At 34.0% G+C, this 27575-nt stretch overlaps 1 protein-coding gene and 1 long non-coding RNA gene across 2 annotated transcripts in view; one reads left to right on the forward strand and one right to left on the reverse strand.

The window, feature by feature from the left end:
• Positions 1–27575, forward strand: part of LOC120420924 (tyrosine-protein kinase Drl) — a 167858-nt gene that overhangs the window by 13266 nt on the left and 127017 nt on the right. The window lies entirely within an intron of this gene.
• LOC120420925 (uncharacterized) lies at positions 20684–21574 on the reverse strand. Its single transcript, XR_005605919.1, has 3 exons — positions 21472–21574; positions 21202–21402; positions 20684–21141 (listed from the first exon to the last, which is right to left on the reverse strand). It is a non-coding gene; the product is annotated as an uncharacterized LOC120420925 (long non-coding RNA).

Below are 27575 nucleotides of genomic sequence, written 5' to 3' on the forward strand. Positions count from 1 at the left end.
CTATTCAAATATTACCTCCGGGCGATGCTATAATTGCGTTTCTTTTATTCTCGAATAAAGTGTCTCTTTTCATCACCGTTGGGACGAGATTGGGGGAGGAGGGGGTTGCAATGAGAGGCACTTTCTCCTCTTACTCTTTCTCGTTGTTTCACCGCGTGACTTTATTTCGGGGGAACTCGCTCTTAGTTGAAAAATACACCGTCTCTGCACACTGGCAACGCCATCCGGTTCTATTATCTGAAGAAAGGACAAAAATGTTCTAGAGAGCAGGAGTTCTCAATTTAAAGAAGATATGAATTATGTCGATAAATTTAAAATGTATATGTATCATCTAAGGATATTTTCAAAAACACTTATTTTAACTTTGTTTTTTCGAATGAGAAGGAGATTAAAAATGCATTTATTCAGGAAAGACTGAACCTCTTTCACTGAAAAATTAGTTAATTGAAAACTTAATAAATGTATTACATTATTTTTCTATAATAAAATATTGTCAATAGTGTTTCAATAGTGATTGTTTTAGTTTGAATTTGGTGGGGACTGTACAATGACAATGTACAGTTGTAGATCATCAAATGTCCATAAGGTTTTCTTGTTATTACCAATTTGCAAATCTGGCATTTTTTTAAGGTCCAATAATCCAAATTTAAGTGTTTTTTGTTGTGTTGTTTTTTGGGTGTTTTTGAGTACCCCTGACTCAAGGCGGTTTCAAAAAGCATAAACTGAAAATTTGGTTTATTGAACCTTTAAAAAAACTCCACAAATGATAAAATCTCCGTAAGGGGTCATCCACAAACCAAACCAAGTGAAGCACAATCGTCAACCTTTCCTCTATCTCAAGTGTCTATGTGGTTTATGGATGGCCGCTAATTGTTCATCCAATTTTAACGTCACATTCAAATGTTCTATGGTACACAGATAAAAAAAAAATCAAGATACTTTTCAATCATTTCAAAAATTTTAAATCTGGTAAAATAATAATGTTGATAATTTCAAAAAAGTCAACATACTTTTAATACTATATGTTTATAACAAAAATACGCATGAATCAAATTTTTCACAATATTAAAAAAAATTAAATATTTTGTGTCCCTATTATTGAATGTATTTGTTTATCATTTTATGATGGTAAAATGTGATTAAAAATTATGGAGTTGCGATAACCCTTAACTACTGCCTCTTTTAAAAACAAGCTTTAAATATCATGACATTTTTGATATGAAATTCAAACTTTTTACCTAACCACACAGAATAAAAATTGTATGACCGCTTTTTACCATAAACAGAACTTTGGAGATGCCCAGCAAAAAGATAGTTTAAAGTTTGTTGAATAGCACAAATTTTTTTTCATGTTTGACCACAAAGCGTTTTATTGTAAAGTTTAGAAAACGAATAACTACAAAAAGAAATTCAAATCATACTAAAATTTTAATTTTGTCAACTCTTTGTTGATTTGTTATAAAAAAACATTAATCTTTCAAAAGTGTCTTTCAAAAATTAAGGGGTAATAAGTTATTACAGTACAGATTCGATAACTCGGACAATCGAATCCCTAAAAATGGATTTGTTTCGTTGTCTTGTTTTTGATTGACGAGCTAAAGTATGACCTTCGAACTATTCCAAAGTGATTTTGAATTAAATCCAAGATGGCGGCCAAAATGGCGAGGATGGAATATTAAAAAAACGAATTTGCCAATTTTTAACCCTCCATAACCCAACCCTGCCTTTAGGCGGGCTTCGGTCTATAAATTCACCAAACATCAATTTTTCAACCAAACATTGGAAAGAAGAACTCTTAAAATGTAGGAAAACTTTAGGGTTGAAAGTGTGACTTATTTTATGTGACTTTGTTAATGATTAAAAATATGTCATTTTTTGTGGGGTCAACTTTTGCCGTGTTTTTCACTAATATTTCTTTATTGTATGCAGTGTTGCAAATGAGTGATAAAAAAGCTATCAATAGATTATCTCTGCACCAAAAATATCCGAGAGTATAGCGGCCGTCACTATAGCCTGTGAGATCTCTTCTTGTGTCTCGTGATTCCCAGCGATGTCATTCTCTCTCTCTTTATCACTCTTCCCCTTTTCCTCGACTCTGCGCTCTCACCGCTGAGTCTCTCAATCTCTCCGAAAACTGCAATGAGAGAACGCGAGATGGCGATTAGGAGCCGACCACGCATGACGTCCCGTTAAACTGCGTCTGCGAAATTGGTTTTGTGGCGGCTTTTGTGGTTAAACGCTGTCGCGGTATGATGATCGTGGAAGCGGGATTAGAGAGAAAAGGAAAATGTCAATCGCGAGTGTGTTAACACGAAAACGTGTTCGGCTATGTTCGGCGCTGAGAGTTTCAATGAAGAGAGAAGAGCAGTTGTATTTGAGGCATGAATATTCAGGCGAGATAATTGTAGTTGCTGAGAGCTGATATTTTGATATTTTAACAACCCTGATTGTATGTAAACATAAGTATGTCGTAATTTTTATATAATCCCAGACCATGCCTCGAAGCATTATTTAAACAATTTAAATGATAATGATTTTATTCAAAAGTAAAAAATGTGAAAAATTGGCTGTAAAAAAAATCAAAATTAGTTGTAAAAACATGAAAAAAAACTTAATAGACAAAATGTTATGATAGGAGGTGGTAGTATTAGTCACTTACTATAAGAAACAAACATAATCTAAACATGATAAATGCAAATATAAATACTAAAAATGAAACAAAAAAAAATCATAAAAAAGAAAAGTTAAGTTTTTCGTAGAACAAAAGTTGCTAAACATGACCTCCTAAACACGGGAAAAATTATTAATTTTCGATTTTTTTTAATTCAAATAACAGGTCTTAGTTTCAAAATTTGAACAAAAAAAGCTATTTGAATTCTAAATGTTTCATTCTTTTACTCAAAAAAAAAAAATCATATGGAAGTACTTACCATCGGAATTTAAACGAACCCAACCCGTTTTCAGTTGATTATAATTTAATTAAAATTAAAATTTTGAAGTTTTTTGAACAAAAAATTTATGTTCTCTTATTTTCTGGGCCGATTTGGAATTTTTGAAAAATATTAGCAACGACCTATTTTTGTAGAGTTATTTTTTTAAGTAAAAATTTTCTACACCCAAACGGTGGTCGCATCATCATTTAAACATCCTACAAAATTCAAGAGACATATTTTCAGCTGTGAGCTATTTGGTCCTGAGACCTTCGTCTTAGCGAACAAAAATTTGATTTTATCTGAAAGTGTATTCAGCTATGTTTATCAAATGTCTTAGTATTTTTCATTAAAAGCCATACTAAAAACCTTTTTTTTAACGTGGCGAGCGAAAATTAGTTCGGCTATTCCTCAGATAAGATTTTAAGAAAAAAGTGGTTTTTGAGAAAAGCGTTTGAAATTGCTATTTTTTGGACCACCCTATTTTGGAAAAAAACACACTAATTGTCATACAAAAAAGTAATAACGGCTCATTTTATTTTGGCCAAGGAACTCGTATGCCAAAATTTAGCCAAATCGGAGCACCTTGAATTTGGATCCTGCTGCTTTGACGTGGAATCGCTGAATTATGTTAATTATTAAACTATTGAATAAATGTATGATTTTTCTTACACTATCTTAAATGTTAAAGAATCCCTGCCTTGCACTCAACGTAGATTTTCCCACCGCCTAGGCTGCAGAAGCACTTTTCCCTCACTGACATTCTGTCCCGGGGTGATGACGAAAAAGTGAAAAAAGCATCGAACAAAAAAAAAACACAAGATATTTCTGCACCATAAAGTCTTCTGCCTAACAAGTCGTTATAATGAGTGTCTTTGTATACTTTCGAGAGACTGGAAAATGGACCCTAGTTTAAGTCTCTCATCCTCATAACTCGCCCCCATAACGGTGATGCCACGGGCTGACAATGGGGCAATATCGGAATTTAGGCCACGATGGCGGGGGCGGGCGGCAAGATTATTTTAAAGTCATTTTTCGCCGGGTATTTGAGCAGCGTAGTACATCAAAGGACGTCCCAGTGGAGAGGGGGGGGGAGGTCCTCTTCTGTGACAAGGTCGATGAGCGGAACTTTCAGGCAGAGCATCAGCTCGTAAAAGTCAATGTGCTGAACGTAATCATCTTACGCGACATTTGCCCGCGACAGGCCGCTTTGAGTATCTTCGTTAAGGAGGCGAAATGTCGCTGCTAATGTTGGCTCTCAACTTTGACGTAGTCTAGTTTCTTGAGTGCCATCGCCGCCGGAAGAAACAAGCTTTGAAGGATCAGCAACATGCTTGATGCCACGGGAGGGAAGACAGTTATTAATATTTTTGGACGTTGTTCAATTAAGGGAGAGGAATTGGACAAGATATTTTAAATTTAAGGTACTGTTTTCAGTGTTTGATTTTTCTTTTTTAAATGACATTGAATTATATTTTCTTCCAAAATTTTCCTAGAAATGATCAATAGAAAAACCATTTCCGTGCACTGTTTAAAAATAGATTCAAGAGCAGTGTTATCGCGTTCTTTCGTTGCGGTTTTCGGAGAAAACAAAAAAATATCCAGCGAGTGTGCGTGAGCGAAGCAAAGAGAAGAGGTGATAGAAAGAGAATGTTTTTGTTGGCAATCACGAGATAAAAGAAGAGAAATCGCAAGCTATAGTGACGGTTGCTATATTTTTTGACGTTTCGGGTGCAGGAATGATCAAAAGATAGATCTTTATATCTCTTATTAACAACACTGCTCAAGAGCAAATACAACAAAAAAACCCTACTAAGTTATAAAAACCAAAAATTTTAAAATGAAGAAAAATGTTATAGATGAGAAAACTACCTTTTTGGGTTATTGCAGATTCAAAAAGTTTAATTAATTTACCATGAAATGACATGTCCCAATTTCTTTTACAGTACAGTTAAGTTTGTTCTGAGAAACACACCGTGTGTATCCCTTCCAAAGTGCCACATTTTGAGCAATAGGATATGGGTTTTGTTTTGGGCCAAGTTATGATTTTTTTTTGAAAAACAGTGTTTTTGGATGTATTGAAAATGCACACAAAAAACAGAAAAAAATTATAAGTGTAAAATTTAATTCTAGATCAAATAGTACTTTAGTTAAAGTTTGATAATGTGCATCGTTTTGAGTTATAGCCATTTTTAGGTTAAATTATTCAATAAAATTGTCTTTTAAAAAAAGTTAACAAATAGTTTCCATCCTTGCTCAACTTTGAAAAGAATATTTTTGAAAGGCTGTGAAAATACTCAAAGATTTGCTCTTTGACACATAGTTGATCCGACCTCTTAGTGCTAGGGCTTTGAAAAAAATGAAAATTACCAAAAATATCTTGGAAACCATTGATCATATTTTCAATGCAAAAAGTAAAACAACAACCTTATGAAAAAATATTTTCAGATTCAGATTTTAAATCAAGACTTACATTTTCATAGAGCCAAATAACATGATAAATCCCCTTTTGAAAAAGTAAGCAGTGATTTTAATTAGCTTTAACTCAGAAAAACTCATTTCTAGATGAAATTTTCAAAACAACCTATCCCTCATGGGTTTCCTATGCAGATAGGGCCTTTTGAAAATTTAATCGAGATTTTTGGTAATTTTCATTCTTTTCAAGGCCCTCTCTGTGATCTAAACGGTCCACTTTATCAAAATTTAACAATAGTACGTTCGAGAAACAATTTAATTATACGTCGAAAAAGGATTTTTTAGTTTTGTTCTTCTGTAGATTTTTGATTTTTTCGAAAAAAAACCTTTTTTTTCAAAAAATCAAAACGAAAGTATACAAAGACACTCATTAACCAAAAACAAAATATATGACTCCTAGGGCTAATAATTTTTCGTCATTTCACGGAAGCCGCTTAATCCGTAATATTTGACCATGGATGTGCAATTAAGTGAATATCCGCGAATTTTTAAATAATAAATTGATAAATCGCTACTCTATGCATTTAAGTTACATTTTTTTAATTGTTTGAATTAATTCACAAGCTTTTAACAAGCATTCGGAAGCAGTTTCCAAATTGAAAAAAAAATCATGTCAGATTTAAAGCTATTATTAGAAGATATTGTTCATTAGAATATTGTACGAAATGCAAATAATTATAGTACATGTCCAGCAAATTGTCTTTATTCCTCTAAATTCCAAAGATATTGTTAAAGAATAAAAGATTACAAAAAAAAAGTTTAAGGATTTTTTTTAAATCTTTATAATATTATTGATTGACGAAGAACAAGTTGAATATATTTGAGGAAAATATTTTTTTTTTTTTTTGATTTATTATAGAGATTTTACACCATTGTGCATTCGTCTCTTCAAGGTGGATAGTAGAAGAGGAAAGTTTACAAAGTTTTTGATCACTTGTCTGGCTATATTTCAATAATTGATACCATGCCTTTTTTCTAATGATTTCTGTCTTAGTTTCAAATATTTACGGGCAAATTTGGATCTTAAATTATCAAGTTCTTTACTTTTTTCTTCGTCCTCTTCCTTCGAGGATTTAACCGTTAACTCATAACACTTATTGTAATAATATTTTGCTTGTATGGCATCTTCATCTTCTTCATCTGTTGTTTCTTCTTTAGCCATCTCTCTTCGTTTTGTTCTTAAGTCGTAATCCGCGTCCAAATATGCTTGCAAGCGCTTCCGGGATTTGCGAGTGTGCTTAGAAAGCACGGTCTCGAATCCATCGTTAGATTCTTCGGCAATTTCACTTGTTTCCATTGCATTTTGGTCTGGTTTACTGTTGTTGCTTTTTCTGCTGCTGCTGCTGCTTGGCTCAGGTTCAGTCGGTGGTGTACTGCTTTTTTGGTTCACCTTTTTACTCGAATCCCCACATTTTTTGTTCTTTGCTTTGAGTTTGCAAAGCGATTTTTTGCCTATAATCGTCACTGCTGCAGCAGCGTTGTTTACAGTGATTGATTTCGGCGTTGGCTGTTTCAGCAACATCCGCAGGGTCCGAACTCCATTTGGGATCCCTGGGAAGAAGTTAATCCAGCGGTCGTTGGTGATGGTTAAAATTTCGCCGTATTTACTCATCACTTTGACTACGTCATCATTGCTTATGCCTAGAGGTAGGTCAAGCACACGAACTTCCGTAGCGTTGTTGTCCAGGTAAATCGGGATTTTGCAACCCTGATATACCAGAGGTTTGTCGATGATGGACGAGGCCATTGCTGAATCGGCGAACTGCAGCACGGCTATTCTTCTTCTATTGCATAATTGCAATGCTCGCAAGTTTTCTTGGTTTATTTGAAGGTCAGCGAAAAGTTTTTTTACAAGCTTTGGGCTTGGTTGGTTTTGGAGTTGACAAAAATCCAGAACCACACTGTTTTTGTCTACGGTGCACATTTTGAAAAAGCGGCGACGCGCACACAAACTGCGGACTGGTGTTGAGAATGCGACTTGTATTGTCGGCGGTTACTTTGCAACTGTTGAGGAAAATATGAAAAAATATATTCAAATTATGTTCTTTAATCAATTGATTTCAAAAATCATATTTACTAAGCATTTTGCAATAAGGGTAATTCTCTACCAACTCACACGAAATCGGGAAAAGTTGCCCCGACCCCTCTTCGATTTGCGTGAAACTTTGTCCTAAGGGGTAACTTCTGTCCCTGATCACGAATCCGAGGTCCGTTTTTTGATATCTCGTGACGGAGGGGCGGTACGACCCCTTCCATTTTTGAACATGCGAAAAAAGAGGTGTTTTTCAATAATTTGCAGCCTGAAACGGTGATGAGATAGAAATTTGGTGTCAAAGGGACTTTTATGTAAAATTAGACGCCCGATTTGATGGCGTACTCAGAATTCCGAAAAAACGTATTTTTCATCGAAAAAAACACTAAAAAAGTTTTAAAAATTCTCCCATTTTCCGTTACTCGACTGTAAAAAATTTTGGAACATGTCATTTTATGGGAAATTTAATGTACTTTTCGAAACTACACTGTCCCAGAAGGGTCATTTTTTCATTTAGAACAAAATTTTTCATTTTAAAATTTCGTGTTTTTTCTAACTTTGCAGGGTTATTTTTTAGAGTGTATTAATGTTCTACAAAGTTGTAGAGCAGACAATTACAAAAATTTTGATATATAGACATAACGGGTTTGCTTATAAACATCACAAGTTATCGCGATTTTACGAAAAAAAGTTTTGAAAAAGTTACTTTTTGCGTTTCTCTTTGTTTCGTCGTCCGTGTCTGTCGCGGGTGACCATGAACGGCCATGATCGATGACGACCAACTTTTTCAAAACTTTTTTTTCGTAAAATCGCGATAACTCGTGATGTTTATAAGCAAACCCCTTATGTCTAAATTTTTGTAATTGTCTGCTCTACAACTTTGTAGAACATTGTTACACTCTAAAAAATAACCCTGCAAAGTTAGAAAAAACACGAAATTTTAAAATGAAAAATGTTGTTCTAAATGAAAAATGACCCTTCTGGGACAATGTAGATTCGAAAAGTACATTAAATTTCCCATAAAATGACATGTTCCAAAATTTTTTACAGTCGAGTAACGGAAAATGAGAGAATTTTTAAAACTTTTTTAGTGTTTTTTTCGATGAAAAATACGTTTTTTCGGAATTCTGAGTACGCCATCAAATCGGGCGTCTAATTTTACATAAAAGTCCCTTTGACATCAAATTTCTATCTCATCACCGTTTCAGGCTGCAAATTATTGAAAAACACCTCTTTTTTCGCATGTTCAAAAATGGAAGGGGTCGTACCGCCCCTCCGTCACGAGATATCAAAAAACGGACCTCGGATTCGTGATCAGGGACAGAAGTTACCCCTTAGGACAAAGTTTCACGCAAATCGAAGAGGGGGCGGGGCAACTGCTGTGTGAGTTGGCGGAGAATTACCCATATATAATAATTTTCTGGAAATTTCAATAAATGTGAAAAAACTGATGTTAATGATGTTCTGCCTAAACTTTGAACACTTAAGTTTCCGTATTGCAGGAGTTTGGAAAGCAAAAAAAAATTGTTTTACTGATTCTACTTTTGATGAACTTGACGTTTATGATGTGCTTCGTTTTGGAGATACTAAAGCAAATTATAATTTAAAATTGTTAATAAAAATCAAATAGCAAGCTAATAAATTCGACTGAAGATTATTCTTCAAAATCTCCACAAATTATTCCAATTTTTTTTTAAACAAATAAGACTATTGAGCAATTCTCTACCAAAACCGGAAATGGATTTTATTTGTATTTTTTTATTTGGCTCAAACTTTGTGGGGGCCTTCCCTATGGCCAAATAAGCTATTTTGTGTCATTGGTTCACCCATACAAGTCTCCATACAATTTTGGCTGCTGTCCATACAAAAATGGTATGTAAATATTCAAACAGCTGTAACTTTTGAGTGAATTTTCTGATCAATGTCTTGGGCAAAGTTGTAGGTATTGTTGAGGACTATTGAGAAAAAATAGGTACACGGAAAAAAAATTTGCAGATTTTTTAATCAACTTTTTTTCTACTAAAACTCAATTTCCCAAAATACGTATTTTTTTGATTTTAGAGATTTTTTGATATGTTTTAGGGGACAAAAATCCGCTACTTTTGAGCCATAGAGAAACTTGGTCAATAAATCTGCCGCAGAGCTATGATTTTTTGAAAAAATAGTGATTTTTGGAAAAAATTGAAGCTTCATGCAAAAACATGTTTGACATTATTTTTTAAAGCAAAATTGAATTTGCAATCGAAAAGTACTTTACAGATTTTTTGATAAAGGGCTCCGTTTCAAAGATATAGCAACCCAAAGTTAGATTTTAGCGAAATATTTGCAGTTTTTCGATTTTTAAAAATAGTGACCATGAGTGACCATTTCTAAAAATATTTTTTTTTGAAAAGTTCAGAAAAATTGCTATAAAATTTTCTAAGAGACATTGAAGATTGAACCTCGGGTTGCTGAGATACAGCCGCTTTAAGAAAAAGAAACACGAAAATTGAAGTTATCTAAATCTCACCAAAACAACCCACCATTTTCTAATGACGATATCTCATCAACTAATGGTTCGATTTTCAATGTTTATACATGAAACATTCGTGAAATTTTCCGATCTTTTCGAAAAAAAATTTTTGAAAATTTTTAAATTAAGACTAGCATTTTAAATGGGCGTAATATTCAATGTTTGGCCCTTTACTTCTCTTGTTTTATATTTTTCTTGTTTAATTTTTAGTATTTTAATGTTTATTTATATTGTTAAGTTTTTTGTCTGTTTTTCACATTTTCAGCTCTAGAATGGCACCATTATCATTTAAATTAAAAAAAATGATTAGAGGCATAGTCTGGAAAAAAGGAAAAATATATATCAAAATCTGCAACAGTGGATTTGCAGCAGAAAATGTTCCATTTTATAACATTTTTTGCAGCAAGCTCATAGCTCATTTTTGCCCGCGTGTAAACATGTCAGCGATCTGCAGTTCACACCAACACATATAATGCTGGCGCGTCCCCGAGCAACACTTTAAAGAGTTGGTGCTCTTTCTCTCACAATTCATCAAGCCTCCATGGCGCAGTGGTAGCGTGTCAGATCAACAACCAAGAAGTTGGTTGTTCGATCCTCGTTCTGTTAAGGTTTGGTTTTTTGTGCAATACAACCAAAAAGCCGTCGGTAATGTCGATAATTGTCGGTAACGGGCAAAAATGTCATACCCCTATATCGCAAAAAATGCATGAGGACAGTTTTCATGCAGATTCTGATAAACTTTCATGCCGCTATGCATCACAATCATGCGACCGCCGTTTGGGTGTACACTACAAAAATTACTGCATACTTCTTTTTACTTAAAATAGAGAAAATGTTAGTAAGAAACACACCCAAAGTTGACCTCAGAAAAATGACATTTTTAAAAAAACATGGGCAAAGTCACATAAAACAAGCCACACTTCCAACCTTATAATTTTCCTAAATATTAAGAGTTCTACTCTCCAATGCTTTTTTAAAAATCTAAAGTTGGTTGAAAAATTGATTTTTGGCGAATTTTCAGATCGAAGCTCGCCTAGAGGCGGTTTTGGGTTGCAGAGGGTTAATGAAAAAAAATGTTCTCGAATTCATCGATGTTTTGCAAATTTTTGGTAGAAGTAACTATAACTGTGGTAATGTAGAAAGAATTTTGTGATACTTTTTGCTTAAAAATGTTAAACTCAAATTTTGTATTTACCTAATTTGTGTAAGGAGGATTTATTTTGAGCTTTTTTAAAAGCCGTGGAATTGCCTTGAAATTCCAATATTTTGTAATTGGCATGAAGCGAAATTTCTATTTTGTTGGCGTGAAATTTCGATTTCATGGCGTGAAAAATCACTAGCCCTAGTCATTCTCTATAACTCAAAAGATGCCATGGCACTTTGTCTACTTAAACATATCAAAAAATGGAGAAAAAAATCGAAGGGGTAAAAGTTTATCAAAATCGAGTTTTTGTGATAAAATTTATTTAAAAACTGGGTAATTTTTTAAGTGTTGCTATTTTTTTCTAAACAGTCCAAAAACACCAAATCGATCAGAAAATCCATTCTCGAGATACAGATTATCGAATGTTTTCATGGCACTTTGCTATGAAGAAACTAATTATGCAAAATGACTTAATTGGACACAAAAAACGATGGGCAAAGTACCATATCTAGTGAAAAGTCTATTTGCGTCTAATTTCTAGAGAATTTCTCATGGGACTAAATAAAATCATAAAAAATAAGTTTGGTACAAAAAATGTTTCTTATTGCTGGAATTCCACGATTTGTAAGCTTTTAATAATTTCTACTGTTTCTTAAATGTTCACTACTTTAAACGCTCCTCTTGTTTCAAGCTAAACGATTACGACACGTGATTATAATCCCATTACGGTGATTATTATCACCATCGCTATCACTGAGTTGGCCTGGCAGCACTGTTTCCTGGTAAGCTTTCCCTTTTCTGGAAAAGCTCTTCCTCTTTTTTTAAAGGGGTGGTGTGGGCGCTGCAAAAGCGAAAGTCCCTTTTCCCATCACGCCTTCCCGTTTAATCAGTTTAATCAAGATATGACTTAATCCACTTTCTCGTTCAGTTTACTCCTCGGGCTGTGCCAGATTTCTTTTTTTTTTTGCTTTTCCAGCTTCATCTTTTGGCTCCGACTTGCAGGGGTTTGTGGCAATCCCCTGGCAACATTGCTGACAAATCGCATAATGAGAAACTGCTGCAGTTGGGCGCTGCAAAAGTTGCCCATGTTTCATCATCCCGACTTTATTTTTTTCTCGACTTTCCTGTGTGTCGAGGCAAATGTTTGCAAACAAACCACGATCAGAGTTGGGGAGGGAGAAAAAAAACAAGGAATTCATAAGCTATTCCCAAGCCCAAAGGACTATTCAGCGACACTAAAGGTTACAGCAGAGTAAAACGAAGGTGACGACAATCTGGGCTCGGAGGCAGAATCATGGAATGTCACCGCAGAACGGCGTCAGGACTTGGAGTCACAGCCAGGGAGGAGGAACCTTGGATGCAGTGAAATAAATCTCGATGAAATATTTACCTTTCGCTGTTTGGGGACCTACCGGCTGCTGCTAGTTGCTAGTTGCATGCAGGTTCTTGTGCAAACAAGAAGTGGTCTTTGATTTGACTCAAATGGTACACGGCAGCTCGGATCTCTGGGAGGAGACAGTGTTGCCAGATTAATGATTGTCAAGTTTATCAAAAAGAGTACATTATTTATTATTTTGAAACACCTTGGGTGAATGTTGGTTAACATTCAATGATTTTAAAATCTAAAAAAATAACCAAAAATTCTGGCAACCATGTCCGCAGTTACTCACCATTCAAATAAGTAACAACGAGGAAAAAAGTGTCCCTCCAGAAGCCGCCTGCACAAACCTCCATGTAAAAACCTCCAGCGAAACTCCAACAGACCATAACCGTAACGGGGTCCTGATTTGGCTTGGCCAGATTTTTTTCTCCATCCCACCCTGAACCGCCTGCAATACAGCAGCACAGTGACCTACCAAAACCAACCGACTAACCAACGGTGTCAGAGTCAGAGCTCTGAAGCCAAACCAGCATCCCACATTCCCTGAAAGCTTGGAAAAGCAGGAAAAAGCGGAAGCAAAACAGCAACAGCGGAAAAAGCAAAGGAAAATCATAACAGTCACTTGAGTAAATATTTGCATGAAAAATAGGCAACCGAGGCCAGTGAGCGACAGCAGCTGGGGAAAGAAAAACTGCTCTGGGAGCTGCGAGGGAAAAAGTCGCTCCCGCTGGTTTTGGTGTATCGCATCGCACTAGGCAAAACAGTAGACTGGAGGCAGGAAAATGATGATGACGACTACTGCCACCTCCATCGCCACCAACGTCCCATCTAAATCCGACCGCGTTGCTAGGAGGATGGAAAGGGAACTCTTTGAGATCACGCACAGATGCAGCAATAGGGTGGTAGTTTTATTCAAGAATAAGATTTTTTTCAGTTTTTTCTTCATTATAAGGCTTCGTGATTTTTGACGCTGAAAAGGTTGATTTGTTACGGTGGCCGTAACTTCAATACTCCAAATTTCAGGAATCTTTTAAGGAACGTGATTTTTTATTTAATTTATCCTTTTAATGTTTAAATACAAAAAAGTTCTTTTAATTTTTTTTTTATAATTATATTCAATTCATTAATGGAGAAAACTTCTAGTTCATGAAAAATGATAATTTAAAATGTTATGCATGGATTTCAATATTTATGACAAAGAGATTCACAAAATGCTACATACAGTTGTTCTCTTAACGATAAATAGCAACATATCAATACTTTCCTACTTGAAACTATCTTTTTTTCTTATGTTATTTTTTTTTATCTGTGGTATACAATTAAAAAAACCCATTTGAATATTAATGCAAAGTAAATGCTTACAATGTATTTCAAACAATTTAAAGTAAAGTGTTTTCAATCACATTTTTAAAATTGTAGCAATAATTGCTATAGAGCAGTTCTCTACGAACTTGTCTTTTTTCTTAAATTTTAATTTTTGTATTTTTTAATCCGACTGAAACTTTTTTGGTGCCTTCGGTATGCCCAAAGAAGCCATTTTGCATCATTAGTTTGTCCATCTAATTTTCCATACAAATTTGGCAGCTGGCCATACAAAAATGATGTATGAAAATTAAAAAATCTGTATCTTTTGAAGGAATTTTTGATCGATTTGGTGTCTTCGGCAAAGTTGTAAGTATGGATGTGGACTTCATTGAAAAAAATTATACATGGTAAATTTTTTTTTGTGATTTTTTATTTAACTTTTTGTCACTAAAACTTGATTTGCAAAAAAAACACTATTTTTATTTTTTTTATATGGTTTAGAGGACATCAAATGTCAACTTTTCAGAAATTTCCAGGTTGTGCAAAAAATCTTTGAGCGAGTTATGAATTTTTGAATCCATACTGATTTCAAAAAATGAAAAAAATGGCCGCAAAAATTTTTTAACTTCGAATGACCGAAATCTGAGAGAACTGCTCTATAGTAATAGAATAATAATAATAGAAAAACCGACAATTTTAAATATTTCAAGTCGTTTTATATCCAAGTTGGAATATAAAGATAAAGATCACATAAAGATTTTTTTTTTGATAAATCCAAAAATATTATTCCAATTTTTGGGGCCTTGGTTTATTCAAAATACCTGGAAAAATTGTGATGACCTTTTTTTCAATTTTAAATGTTGTTAAATCTGTATTGGGTAATTCTCTACCAACTCACACGAAATCGGGAAAAGTTGCCCCGACCCCTCTTCGATTTGCGTGAAACTTTGTCCTAAGGGGTAACTTTTGTCCCTGATCACGAATCCGAGGTCCGTTTTTTGATATCTCGTGACGGAGGGGCGGTACGACCCCTTCCATTTTTGAACATGCGAAAAAAGAGGTGTTTTTCAAAAATTTGCAGCCTGAAACGGTGATGAGATAGAAATCTGGTGTCAAAGGGACTTTTATGTAAAATTAGACGCCCGATTTGATGGCGTACTCAGAATTCCGAAAAAAACGTATTTTTCATCGAAAAAAACACTAAAAAAGTTTTAAAAATTCTCCCATTTTCCGTTACTCGACTGTAAAAAATTTTGGAACATGTCATTTTATGGAAAATTTAATGTACTTTTCGAATCTACATTGTCCCAGAAGGGTCATTTTTTCATTTAGAACAAAATTTTTCATTTTAAAATTTCGTGTTTTTTCTAACTTTGCAGGGTTATTTTTTAAGAGTGTAACAATGTTCTACAAAGTTGTAGAGCAGACAATTACAAAAATTTTGATATATAGACATAAGGGGTTTGCTTATAAACATCACAAGTTATCGCGATTTTACGAAAAAAAGTTTTGAAAAAATTTTTTTTTTGCGTTTCTCTTTGTTTCGTCGTCCGTGTCTGTCGCGAGTGACCATGAACGGCCATGATCGATGACGACCAACTTTTTCAAAACTTTTTTTCGTAAAATCGCGATAACTCGTGATGTTTATAAGCAAACCCCTTATGTCTATATATCAAAATTTTTGTAATTGTCTGCTCTACAACTTTGTAGAACATTGTTACACTCTAAAAAATAACCCTGCAAAGTTAGAAAAAACACGAAATTTTAAAATTAAAAATTTTGTTCTAAATGAAAAAATGACCCTTCTGGGACAATGTAGATTCGAAAAGTACATTAAATTTCCCATAAAATGACATGTTCCAAAATTTTTTACAGTCGAGTAACGGAAAATGGGAGAATTTTTAAAACTTTTTTAGTGTTTTTTTCGATGAAAAATACGTTTTTTCGGAATTCTGAGTACGCCATCAAATTGGGCGTCTAATTTTACATAAACGTCCCTTTGACACCAGATTTCTATCTCATCACCGTTTCAGGCTGCAAATTTTTGAAAAACACCTCTTTTTTCGCATGTTCAAAAATGGAAGGGGTCGTACCGCCCCTCCGTCACGAGATATCAAAAAACGGACCTCGGATTCGTGATCAGGGACAAAAGTTACCCCTTAGGACAAAGTTTCACGCAAATCGAAGAGGGGTCGGGGCAACTGCTGTGTGAGTTGGCGGAGAATTACCCTATTTTCTAAATAAACATTACTTGAACGAATTTGATTGAGCAGCAAAATTTCGGGGAAACACCCAGTTTTTAACGCAATTCACGTGATTCTTGAAGTCGACAAAATTAAATATCCTAATCATTATTAATGGTTTTTAAAATGTTTAAATGTTTACTGTCAGTTAACCAGTTCATGAAATATTGATTTAAAAAAAATATTTTCTGGAATTGAAAATAAAGTATTAATACGAATTATCTCATTCTATAACAAAACTTGAATATGAAACATTTGTTTGTTTTTCAGCTTTGCAAATGAACAACAACATGTGGGATTTTGAAGAAAAAAAATCTGCCTAAAACAAAAGTTTTTTTTTCTAATTTATTTAAAATTCATAATTAATATTTTTCAGAGTAAATTTTCTTCGAAAAATTGCATCCAATAACAATATTTTCCATTTCATGGAATGAATAAAAATAAATAATATGAATATTAAATAAAAATATATTGATGGCTACAAATGTACAGAATAAACCTGAATTTTAATTAAAAAAAATGTGTCTATTTAATATGTTAAACTGTCTTACCCAAAGCGTTCCCAAGTAACATTTTTTTCCAGGAGTTCTACAAGAGCTCTTCAAGAAAGCTACAGCATAGCAGTTTGGACCGCGGTAGGATAAAACTCTCTTCAAGTACTCTTCCAAACTCCTGAAGAAGTTTTGAAGAGAATTTTATCCTACCACGGTCCAAACTGCTATGCTGTAGCTATCTTGAAGAGCTCTTGTAGAACTCCTGAAAAAAAATGTTACTTGAGGTTCTCAGTCTCAGATGGTAGTCCCAGATGTCCCCTACAAGCTGCACGTCGAACTGAGTTGATAGCTGTCAATAAACGATTAACAGTATAATGACCAAAAAATATAGGATTTTTATTTCCAATAAGCTTACACTGAGGAGATCTACTTCGCAATCAAGTCCAGCGCGTCACGGAAGTCACCAGGAAGCGACGGTGTCCCTAAGGAGTTTTACCTGAGAGCATTTGACATAATCCATAGGCAACTGAATCTAATCCTAAACGAAGCGCTTTGTGGCAAAATTCCAAGCAACTTTGTTGAAGGGGTTGCTGTACTGGCCAAAAAGAAAACCGACGAGGACACAATCAAAGCTTACAGGCCGATATCCTTGCTAAACTTTGATTACAAGCTACTGGCGCGTATCCTCAAGCAACGTCCGGAGAAAGTCATGGAAGAAAACCACATCTTGAATGCTGCACAGAAATGCTCAAACCAACATCGGAACATCTTTGAAGCCCTAAATGCTGTAAAAGACCGTGTAGCAGAATTCAACTGTCGAAAAAGATCGGGCAGACTCATTTCCTTTGACCTAGATCACGCCTTTGACCGTGTGAGTAGGAGTTTCTTGCTGGTTGTGATGCGGAGCATGAATTTTCACCCTGGGTTTGTAAGTCTTCTTGATAAGATCATGAGTATGTCGTCGTCTCGGCTCCTCATAAACGGAAATTTGTCCTCCCCATTCCCCATCTAACGTTCCGTGCGGCAAGGTGATCCAGTAAGCATGCACCTTTTTGTCCTGTACCTACATCCTCTCCTTGAAAAAATCCTCCAAATCTGCGACAACCCTCACGAGTTGGTGGTTGTCTACGCGGACGACATCTCCGTTATCGTTGCGGATGATAACAAGCTGGACCAGATCAAGCAAGCGTTTGCAAATTTCGGACTGTGTTCGGGAGCTGTGCTAAACACCAACAAAACCGTCTCTATCAACATCGGTAGGCAGCAAAGCGGACGACGAACACCCAGCTGGCTGAACGTCAGCGACTCGGTGAAGATACTCGGAATAAGTTTCTTCAACTCCCTCAAGCAAACAATCAACTTCAACTGGGGGGAAGTCATACGGAAGACCTCTCAGCTGATGTGGATCTTCAGACCACGGGTTCTCACGGTCTTCCAAAAAGTGATACTAGTGAATACCTATATCACCTCCAAGCTTTGGTTTATGGCCTCGATACTTAGCATCCCCAACGCAGCCGTTGCAAGGATGACGTCGCAAATTGGAAGCTTCATTTGGGAGCGCTACCCAACACGTGTGGCAATGGAGCAGCTTGGTCTTCCAATCGACCAAGGAGGCCTAAACCTGCATCTTCCGATGCAAAAATGCAAAGCTTTGCTGATCAACCGCTTTGTGCACTGCCAAACCAACATTCCGTTTGCTGAGTCCTTTGGAAGCCAGCTGAAAAATCCTCCCAACCCCGCTGGCGTTCCCGCACTGTACCCTTGCCTGAAAACGCTGGCACGGGAGCTAGCCTACCTCCCACCTCGGCTTGCCGAAAACTTAAACACACCGAAGATCATTGAGGAAAACCAAGCCATCTCATGGAAAAGAGTTTGGCGTAACATCAGATGTAGGGAACTTACTTCTGCAGAGAAATCTTCTTACTACCTGCTCATTAATCAGAAGATACCACATGCAGCACTTTTGTTTAGGCAAAACCGAGTTAGTAGCAATTTTTGCGAAATGTGCCCCCAAGCAGTTGAAGACTTGGAGCACAAATTTTCACAGTGTGTCAGGACTGTTCACTTGTGAGACTTTCTCAAGTCAAAATTAGAGTCGATTTCGAACAGGAGAGTAACATTTAAAAACAGCAGCTAAAAACAAGGCTCTAAAAATGTTTATAACATATGTAAACTATGTGCTAGAAGCCACTAGCTCGTTAACAGTAGGCGCACTAGAATTTGTTTTACAGTGTAATTGTCTCTAAAATGTAAAGTGAAAATGTTCTAATAAACGTGATAAAAAAAAGCTTTAAAATTTCTTAAAAATTCACTACATTATTAGAATTTTAGGCATGTTTGAAGTCGTCATAAAATATTTTGTAAAATATTGTTATTAAGAAGTTTTTTTTTGCTAAACATATGTTTTCAATCACACGTATGATTTTTAACTTGATTCAACTGCAAATATTTCTGATTGGAATTTGATATTTTTTATCAGTTGCTCCAGAAACTTAAACTTAAAAAAACTTCTAAAATATTTACATTAACCTAAGAAGTTTAAAGGATTTTGTGATTATAAAAGCAAGTCTCAAACAAGTTTTTTAAATTATTTAAATAGCTATGCTTCTTTTTTAATAAGGCCGTTTCAAATATTTTCCACGGTTGATGGATACTATAAAAAACAAGTCAAGTAAAAAAATCCAGAAATTTTGGAAATTTTGTAAGAAAACCCCAAAAACCAGTAACAAGAAATTTTTGCAAAGTAATTACTTCATTTTCAATGCGTTCATTTTATTTCCTTAAAAAATAAGATTAAAACTTATTTTACCAACAATTTTTGATAATTGTTGTATGCTTTCTTTTCTAACTTCATTTTTGCACTGCGCCTCCCCCCCCCCCCCCCTCCTAATTGACTTGGGTAAGAGTCTAGGAAAATAAACTTTAAAACACATTTTCAATGGCCTAATTGAAAAAATAAATAACTGTTAGTAATGTTTCATTGTTTCATGAATTATTTGGATATAAGTTCACATTATGAATGTCAAAACTGTGTTATTTAATGAATTCCAACAATAACTTTCGTTTAAAGTTTGTTTGAACGCTGTAACAAACGCCAAAACAATTAAATACAATAAAATTATAAGTTTACCAAAAATGCGAAACATTTCAACTGAAATATTTCATAGGCGTTTCAGTCCAAATTTGTGCGATTCATAAGTAAAATCGAGTGTCCGGAATTCGAAGCAAAAGTGTCCGGATTTCGAATCAGCTTTTATCAGTGTCCGGGATTCGAAGCACAACAAGTCATTTTAATTTTTAAATTCTGATGAAAAATTGTTCGAAAATACATATTTTGCATGCTTTTTCTTGAAACTGACTGTTTATACTACATCCTAATGATATTTCTACATTTTCAACTTATTACATGATTTTTTGCCAGCTATAACAAATATGATATGCTACTAAGTGTCTGGATTTCGAATCATTACGTTAATGCAAAGGGCTTAAAAATACTTAAAGCGATTGAACTCTCACTCCAATTTCTGCTCCATGGAAATATATAAATTGTTCCCAAATATAAATTTAATTCCAGTGTCCAAATATAAAATTGTTGATTAACAAACATATACTAAAACAACAGAAAAGAAACTATTAAAATATTAAAATAGCTTGTTGAAAATCGAAATGTCATTAAATTCTCTTGACATAAGAAAATCATAAAACAGATGCATTTGTTAAAATAAGTCAAATACAGTGTCAATTAATTTAAGAGCTTGGAGATTTGAAAAAATAAGGAACAAGCACGAAGAGAATAGTTTGCAATCTAACTAAATTTAGTAAAAAAAATGCTTCACCCTACAATTTCACAGCAGTCACCCGTTTTGTTGCTCACTGATCTTGACTCGTGCAAAATAAAATCACAACAGTCACCGCCATCACGTAGCCAGGCGGACCAGTGACTCTTCTGTGCTCCGAGAGTACCACCAGCTTCCGGGGCCTCAACGCTGGAACCAATTCGGAATGCCTTGAGCAAACACCGGGCGGTGCCGGGTTCGAAATGGGATTTCTTCCTGCAAGCAAAGCCAAAGCTCCTTCTGAAAGGTGTAGATTCCAATAAATATCATCAAGAGGGAGAGATGCACAGAAAAAAGCAATCCGGAAGGAAATCGAGGGTTTGTTGTTGTCGAGCGGTGTTTATTCAACCAGATTGCTGTTTATTCTTCAATTGCTTATTTATTTTAATGACTGTTTCATCATCCGGAGGCTGGCTGGAACGTGTTGATGGGTGGGAACTATTCGTTGAGACTTATCGTTTGATTTTTATTTTTATTTTTAAACTTGTTCTTCAAAAGATAATGGGCAATCAAAGAAATAATTAACAGGTTGATTCCAGTTAGGGAAGCTAACGAAATCAAGCGAAATATGCCTATGGTAAAACTCTAAAAATGGTTCAACTTCATTGTCTTTCACAAGTTTAACATGTCCATCATGGAATACTATAATGGTGAAAAGGAATGGTTTCGACGGAGACATCAAATTTGGCATTTCTTTATTAACAATATCGTTCCAGTTGTTTATTTGTGCTTCACCAACCCGTGTATAAGCTCGAACACTGACCTCTTTTCCATTGTTTTTACCGATTACTTAAAAAAATATATAAATTAATAACAATGATAACATAATTGATGATCGCAAATCTTCACCAATCTCAAGCGTATCAATATTATTGTAGGGATGCTCTACTGGAACCATTCTTATGTGGCCATCGAACGCGCCCAGCATTCCGACTCTGAGTTTTGTCACATTTGTGCTTTGATTGATGTACAAAAAATTGGAAGTTTCAAAATGAGGCCCTTTTGTGTAGTAGCCTTCATTGCTAAAGTATTGAAGGCATCCAGAAGTTGCTGAAACATTTAAACAAAATCGCAAAAAAAAAATTTAAACTTCTATTTTGAAATTCTTGTTAATCATACCTTGAAAGTAGTTGGTAAACTCTTCATTATATTTGACACAGTTGCTCATGGATACAATAAAAATCACGAAAGAAATAACTCGAAACATCTTAAACAAGTGAATGTTCAACAGTTACTAAAGTTCTCTCTGATTAGATTCAGCATTGCGGTTGAGCATTGTGTTATTCCTGCAGCTGATAATAGGACTAAAAAAACGCGACTAACTCAGATATGACTCAGTCAGAAACAGGAATGTTTTCAGATAGCCTAAATTACCCAGAAGTTAACAGTAATGCATGGCTTTATCATTAAAAGCTTTTATTCTTCAAAAAAAAAAAATCGCAGTCATTGCCTTTCGTGTTCCCTTTGTTAATTTTAGATGAGAGAATATCGTACTCATTTTGGTGCAGGATTTTATGACTACAAGTTCTGAATATTAAATTTATTTTATATTCAATTTTGTTTTGAAGAAAATTTAAAAGTTGGATTGTTTAAAGATGTGAGCTAGCTACAGACAAACTAATACTGAAAGTGAGTCAAGCTCTCTGAAAACACGAAGTGATTTATGTTGCCACGATATCTCAAGACTGAATATACTAAATAGGGTTTTACATAATTTTAAGTAAAACTCTTTAAATGATACCGTCTCCATGACAAACTGAAAGTTTTTGAAAACACGTTTTAAATTAATGGGTCATTCTCCGCCAACTCACACAGCAGTTGCTCGGACCATTCTTCAATTTGCGTGTAACTTTGTCCAAAAGGCCGGCCTCCATTTTTCGATATCTTGTGACGGTGGGACGACACAACCCCTTCCATTTTTTGAACATTCGAAAAAGACGTATTTTTAATCATTAGCAGCCTGAAATTATATGGAAATTTAGTGTCAAAGAGACCTTTACAGGGATGGAATAATCGCAGAAAAAAAAATTTATGCTTGCGAACTTTATTAACCCGCGTAAGAGAGAGGAGGGCGAACATGCAAAAGAGGTTGGCTTAAAAACTTCTAGTAAAACATCAACCCGTTGAAGATTTTTTGAGAATTTCCTTTTTAGCACAACTTAAAAATAATTATTTAGTTTTGCTTACATGCATTACCCATCTACAAACAGTGAAAAGTCATCTTTCGACGTTTAACGTTTCGAGTTTCGTGCGCGAGAGAGGAGAGCTAACGTCATGATTCGAAATCCGGACACTTAGTAGCATATCATTTTTGTTATAGCTGACAAAAAATCATGTAATAAGTTGGAAATGTAGAAATAACATCAGGATGTAGTGCAAACAGTCAGTTTCATGAAAATGCATGCAAAATATGTCTTTTCTAACAATTTTTCATCACAATTTTAAAATTAAAATGACTTGTTGTGCTTCGAATCCCGGACACTGATAAAAGCTGATTCGAAATCCGAACACTTTTGCTTCGAATTCCGGACACTCGATATGAATCGCATGAATTTGGACTGAAATGTTAGTGAATGACATTCTTTAGGTCTCAAATAAGCAGTTAACATCAAAACAATCTATTTTTTATATAAAAGTTTGCTAGAATTTGAGGAAATCGAAAACATAAATTTCTGCTTTGCCTTCTCGGTGCTTCGAACGCCTATGAAATATTTCAAGTGAAATGTTTCGCATTTTTGGTAAACTTATAATTTTGTTGTATTTAATTGTTTTGGCATTAACTACAGCGTTCAAACAAACTTTAAATGAAAGTTAATGTTGGAATTCATCAAATAACACAGTTTTGACATTCATAATGCTAACTTATATCCAAATAATTGATAAAACAAGATGAAGTGTCCGGGTTTCGAAGCGTCCGGGAATTCGAATCATGACGTTATGTTCCCTTCTTATTTTTTTTTCTCTTGATGAGTGTCAAACGATTTTCTTATGATGATGATTCTTCCATCGCTGGACCTATATGTAAGATTGGAGGCCTGATTTGATTGCATACTCTGAATTCCGAAAAAAACATATGTTTCATAAAAAAAAATACAAAAAATGTATCAAAAATTTGCCAACTGTATTTTTTTGGACACGTCATTTTAAGGGACATTTATTGTACTTTTCAAATCTACATTGACCCAAAAGGATATTTTTTCATTTAGGTATAACATAAATTTTCATTTTGAAGTTTCGTGTTTTTCTGTAATTTTGCAGGGTTGTTTTTAGAGTGTAGCAATGTTCTATAAAATTTTAGGGTAGACAATAACAAAAATTTTGATTTTGAAACATGAGGGCTTTGTTTGTCACCATCACGAGTTTTCGTGACTTTACGAAAAAATGTTTTGAAAAATTAACTTTTTTTACTTCTCTTTGATTAGTAGTTCGTGTCTGTAGCGGGTGGCCTTGAACGGACATGATCATCGAAGACCAACTTTACATAAATGCTAAGATTAATATACCGACAATTTGAAAGTGTTGAACACATAAAGATGTTTCTGAAATATTTAAAAACATTTAAAAACATTATTAAAGTTGTATGTTTCAATACCAAGGATCAGCATTGTGTCATTCTTGCAGTTGATAAAAGGTCTAAATAAAGCAACCAATGAGATGATTCAGTCAGCATCAGAATTGGTTTCAGATACACAGAAAAAAATATGTAAATTTACACAGCACGTAATTACTGTTTCTTATGTAAACTCACTCAATGTAATGTTGAAATATGATGTAAAGAGTAAAAAGTCATGGAAATTACTCCAATGTAAATCTAAATCTAATGTAAATCATGAATCTAATGGAAACGTTGAGCATGGAAACACAAATCTGATGAATTTCTACCCGTGTTCGGCTTCCTGTAAATTCCTATTTAATGTAAATCATATATCCAATGTATTTCTGCCAAACGTTGACTTCAAAACTACCCGAACTAAAAAAAGTGATATTTGGTTCTCTTTCTATCGCTTCATACTTCGCTGGCCCACTGCCTGAGCCTCGCCCTGAACAAGTTCATTTATAAAATGCGAAGATGGCTCAGTCAGCAGCGGGTAGCAGCAGTAACATCGAACATTCTACCCGTCGTCCGTTCGATTCCAGTCCAGCGTTATTCCACTTAGCCGTCGACGAGAAAGTGTCCCCTACCTGTGAAACAAATTTTTAAAATCATAATTTCCTTTTGCTGCCCGCTTCACTTATTTTAAAATAGAACATAGGCCACACCCTTTTCCTGCTGCAATCCAAGTCGAGCTTCTCATTCCCAATGGCCAATCAGAATTAGTTGATTTGAAATAATGTAAATTTCAAAACTAATGTAAATTCCAAAACCAATGTAAATTTTCAAAACTAATGTAAATCTCCAATGAATCTAATGTAAATTTCCAATTAACCAAATTTAAATATACATCTTATATCATGATACCTTTTAGTACATGAGCAGTTCTCTAGGATTTCGGTCATTCGATTTTTTTTGTATTTTTTAATCCGACTGAAACTTTTTTGGTGCCTTCGGTATGCCCAAAGAAGCCATTTTGCATCATTAGTTTGTCCATATAATTTTCCATACAAATTCGGCAGCTGTCCATACAAAAATGATGTATGAAAATTCAAAAATCTGTATCTTTTGAAGGAATTTTTTGATCGATTTGGTGTCTTCGGCAAAGTTGTAGGTATGGATACGGACTACACTGGAAAAAAATAATACACGGTAAAAAAAATTTGGTGATTTTTTTATTTAACTTTTTATCACTAAAACTTGATTTACAAAAAAACACTATTTTTAATTTTTTTTATTTTTTGATATGTTTTAGAAGGCATAAAATGCCAACTTTTCAGAAATTTCCAGGTTGTGCAAAAAATCACTGACCGAGTTATGAATTTTTTAATCAATACTGATTTTTTCAAAAAATCGAAATTTTGGTCGTAAAAATTTTTCAACTTCATTTTTCGATGTAAAATCAAATTTGCAATCAAAAAGTACTTTACTAAAATTTTGATAAAGTGCACCGTTTTCAAGTTATAGCCATATTTAAGTGACTTTTTTGAAAATAGTCGCAGTTTTTCATTTTTTTAAATTAGTGCACATGTTTGCCCAGTTTTGAAAAAAATATTTTTGAAAAGCTGAGAAAATTCTCTATATTTTGCTTATTTGGACTTTGTTGATACGACCTTTAGTTGCTGAGATATTGCAATGCAAAGGTTTAAAAACAGGAAAATTGATGTTTTCTAAGTTTCACCCAAACAACCCACCATTTTCTATCGTCAATATCTCAGCAACTAATGGTCCGATTTTCAATGTTAATATATGAAACATTTGTGAAATTTTCCGATCTCTTCGAAAAAAATATTTTTGGAATTTTCAAATCAAGACTAACATTTCACAAAGGCCAAACATTCAATATTACGCCCTTTTAAAATGTTTGTCTTGATTTGAAAATTCCAAAAATATTTTTTTCGAAAAGATCGGAAAATTTCACAATTGTTTCATATATTAACATTGAAAATCGGACCATTAGTTGCTGAGATATTGACGATAGAAAATGGTGGGTTGTTTGGGTGAAACTTAGAAAACATCAATTTTCCTGTTTTTAAACCTTTGCATTGCAATATCTCAGCAACTAAAGGTCGTATCAACATAGTCCGAATAAGCAAAATATAGAGAATTTTCTCAGCTTTTCAAAAATATTTTTTTCAAAACTGGGCAAACATGTGCACTAATTTAAAAAAATGAAAAACTGCGACTATTTTCAAAAAAGTCACTTAAATATGGCTATAACTTGAAAACGGTGCACTTTATCAAAATTTTAGTAAAGTACTTTTTGATTGCAAATTTGATTTTACATCGAAAAATGAAGTTGAAAAATTTTTACGATCAAAATTTCGATTTTTTGAAAAAATCAGTATTGATTAAAAAATTCATAACTCGGTCAGTGATTTTTTGCACAACCTGGAAATTTCTGAAAAGTTGGCATTTTATGTCTTCTAAAACATATCAAAAAATAAAAAAAATTAAAAATAGTGTTTTTTTGTAAATCAAGTTTTAGTGATAAAAAGTTAAATAAAAAAATCACCGAATTTTTTTTACCGTGTATTATTTTTTCCAGTGTAGTCCGTATCCATACCTACAACTTTGCCGAAGACACCAAATCGATCAAAAAATTCCTTCAAAAGATACAGATTTTTGAATTTTCATACATCATTTTTGTATGGACAGCTGCCGAATTTGTATGGAAAATTATATGGACAAACTAATGATTCAAAATGGCTTCTTTGGGCATACCGAAGGCACCAAAAAAGTTTCAGCCGGATTAAAAAATACAAAAATTAAAATTGAAGAAAAAAGACCGATTTCGTAGAGAATTGCTCACATGATAAATAATGTAAATTTACAGAAATATTTTTTTCTGTTTAGCTTAAATGATCCAGAATTAAGCAATGATGCATCCAATAATAGCTTTATTACAAATTTCTGGCTTTTTTTAATAATTAATTTTACCAGTTAACTCTAGCATGATGACATGATGCAACCAATTTGGATGATTTTTTGAATGACGTTTTGATAAAAATGTTTTTTTAAGATGCTATTTATTTGCTTTTATAAATTCATTGTTACATTATGATGAAATTTTTTAACAAATTTTTGATTGGATTTCAAGCATTTTATAAATGTAAGTTCTGAATATAATTGAAATAACAAGCCATAGTCTCAATATTTGAATGCAAAAAGTGTTTAAAAATGCATTTTGCACTAGTTCAGTTGTTTTGCAATCATTAGTTTTCAAAAATAGTAAGATTTGACGAAAACAAATAATTTTGAAAAAAAAAAATCCTTTTCCGATACTTAACATTTACTTTTTAGTGTCTATTCAATGCAAAACCTATCAAAAAAAAATCAAATATTGTTTAGTAAGAAGTCTATAATATTTAACAGCAAATTTGACCCATCAGTTCCAATTTGCCCCACATGATAATACAGAAAATCTTGAAAACTCCATTAAAAAAAATTGAAAATAAAATCAGATTACTTTCTAGGTCTGAAGTCTTAGTCAATTTCTGGTCATTTAGGTGATCAGAATATGTTGTTCTTTATCCTCAAAAGTATGAATTCACAATATGATTTAAGGCTTTTTCACTAAAATGTCCAGAAACTGACTCTTGCTGCCATCCTGTTTTTTCATAATTAATTC

Source organism: Culex pipiens, chromosome 3 (genome assembly GCF_016801865.2).
Source record: "Culex pipiens pallens isolate TS chromosome 3, TS_CPP_V2, whole genome shotgun sequence".
NCBI classification, from domain to species: domain Eukaryota; kingdom Metazoa; phylum Arthropoda; class Insecta; order Diptera; family Culicidae; genus Culex; species Culex pipiens.